The following is a 2,493-nucleotide window of genomic DNA, read 5'->3' as shown; positions in this document are numbered from 1 at the left end:
AAAAAAAAAAAAAAAAAATCGAGTGTTCACTATGCATCAGGTGCTGCAGTGTGTTAGCGGCTTCCCATGTGACCTCATTCAACCCTCACAAGAAGCCTGTGAAGTTTCAGGCATCCTCGTCCTACCTGTTTCACAAGTGGGGGCCCTACTGCTAAGCACCTCGTTTGAGGTTAAACTAGGATTTCAAGAGCTGGGTGTGAATTCAGGAGGTCTGATTCCAGAATGGGTACTCCTTACCACCGCCCCACGCTAACCACCACCCCACACTTTGTAGGGGAGAGGAGGACAACTGAGGTTTGGGAAACAATGGCTTGGAAAGTTCAAAAACTGTTCAAATAACTAACCTGTATCCCTTACAACCCATGCTCAGTTCTGCACCAAGCTTTTTTTTCTCCTTTATCTCTTTTTTTTTTTTTTTTTTTTTGAGACATTCTTACTCTAGCACCCAGGCTGGAATGCAGGGGCGCAAGAATGGTTCACTGCAGCCTCCATGTCTCTGGTTCAAGCAATCCTCCCACCTCAGCCTCCTGAGTAGCTAGGACCACTGGCACATGCCACCACACCCAGCTAATTTTTATATATTCTGTAGAGGTGAGGTCTCACTATGTTGCCCAAGTTAGTCTCAAATTCCTGGGCTCAAGCAATTCCCCCACCTCAGCCTTCCAAATTGCTGGGATGTCAGGTGTGAGCCACTGCACCCCACCCTGCACCAAGCCTTTTACACAGATGGTCACGTGATCTTCCACAGGACCCCCCACCCCCCACCCCCCTCATTCAATCCACAGAATTTCTCTAAAGACCTACTATGTGTCAGGTCCAGAGTACTCTGGGATCAGCCAGGCAGACACAACCCCAGCTCTCACGGTGCTGGGGGTGACAGCTACACCGGAAAGGACCAAGGTGATGCATGAGTATAGCTGAGGGGAACAATGGCTAGTCCCAGGTGGCCAGGGAAAGTCAAAATACACTCCTGGCGCGGTGGCTCACACATGTAGTCCTAGCACTTTGGGAGGCCGAGGTGGGTGGATCACCTGAGGTCAGGAGTTTGAGACCAGCCTGGCCAACATGGTAAAACACCGTATTTACTAAAAATACAAAAATCAGCCAGGCGTGGTGGCGGGCACCTGTAGTCCCAGCTACTCAGGAGGCTAAGGCAGGAGAATCGCTTGAACCCAGGAGGCAGAGGTTACAGTGAGCGGAGATCGGGACACTGAACTTCAGCCTGGGCGACAGGCAAGACTCTGTCTCAAAAACAAAATACGATCCTACACATATCCTCCCTGATTTTGAGGGCCCCTCTTTCAGGCAGCCCCCGTGATCTCTGGCTACCACCGATCCCCTGCCTGTCCGCTGTGTCCCTCTCACAGCGCAGGTCAAGAGCATTAAATGACAGGCCAAGAGGGTTTGTTCCCACGTTGACCACCCGATCCCCTCCAAGAATGCAGAGGTTCCAGGATCCAACCCCCCGACCATCCAACACTTAGTAGGACCTCAAGAAGTTATTTGCTGAACAATGAGGGAGACTGAACCAGACAGTAACAACAGTGCTTCCCACTTGCCAGGAACCATTTTACAGGCTTTTACCAACTGCATTTGGGAGATTACCCCCTTTCACAAAGGAGCTTTCACAAAGGAGGAAAACTAAGAGGTTCAGAGAGGTTAAGCACTTCCCTAAAGTGACAGTGTGCTAAGTGACTGACAGCACCAGGAATCAAGCTTAATGCACCCTATCAGTCCAAACTGAAAACTTGTTTCAAATTCCTGCGAAGTGGCTTTTCCGCTTACTCCCTTTCTACTTTCCCCAAGGAGACATTGACCAAAAAAAAAAAAAAAAAAACAAGACTGGTGTCTTCAAGATCCGGACAAAACACTCGCCTAAAAGGTCCACGTTGAAAATAAAAGCCTTAATCTGAAAAACCAATTGGGAAGGAGGAAAAAGGATGCAAAAGAAAAGCAATGCTTTTACACAGCAAAGGATTTCCACCGTGCTCCCTTACCTGCCGCCGACCCCATCCCCAACCCCAATTCCGGGCAAACATTTTGAAGTCACTAACTGAAAGTCATTGGGGGAGTCCTTTACCTTTCCTTGAAAATCTGGAATGACGCGTTTTTAAGACAATTTGAGGTCGGCTAGCCCAAGGGGGCCGCTAATGCCCGTGTCCGGCCGACGCCGGACATATCTGGAGGTTTGGCTACTGAGCCCAGATCGTAGCTTCGCCAAAAAGGCAACATTCGGGTCGGACCCCTTACCACGCAGCCAGAAAAGCCCCAACGCCTGCCTATTGTTGGAGCCGCTGCAATTGGGAGGGCTACTGTAGGGGTGCCGGGCGAGGGGGGCGAGCTTTGTCCGGCGACCCCGGCGAGAGCGCGCGCAGAGAGGATCGCGCGGCCTCCACGCGGCCCCTCTTTCAGGCAGCCCCCGTGATCTCTGGCTACCACCGATCCCCTGCCTGTCCGCTGTGTCCCTCTCACAGCGCAGGTCAAGAGCATTAA

The 2,493-nt window shown here is 51.2% G+C and overlaps 1 protein-coding gene across 1 annotated transcript in view; it reads right to left on the bottom strand.

Moving 5' to 3' along the window:
• The window catches only part of SMARCA4 (SWI/SNF related, matrix associated, actin dependent regulator of chromatin, subfamily a, member 4), a 126,319-nt gene extending 123,916 nt beyond the window's left edge, over positions 1–2,403 (bottom strand). The window contains exon 1 of the mRNA XM_011994695.1: positions 2,081–2,403. The gene's annotated coding sequence lies outside the window, so the exon portion shown is untranslated. The remainder of the gene's footprint in view (positions 1–2,080) is intronic.
• Positions 2,404–2,493: the final 90 nt, after the last annotated feature.

This window comes from Mandrillus leucophaeus, unplaced genomic scaffold, assembly GCF_000951045.1.
Source record: "Mandrillus leucophaeus isolate KB7577 unplaced genomic scaffold, Mleu.le_1.0 Scaffold112, whole genome shotgun sequence".
NCBI lineage: Eukaryota > Metazoa > Chordata > Mammalia > Primates > Cercopithecidae > Mandrillus > Mandrillus leucophaeus.
This window is presented reverse-complemented; position numbering and strand designations above follow the sequence as displayed.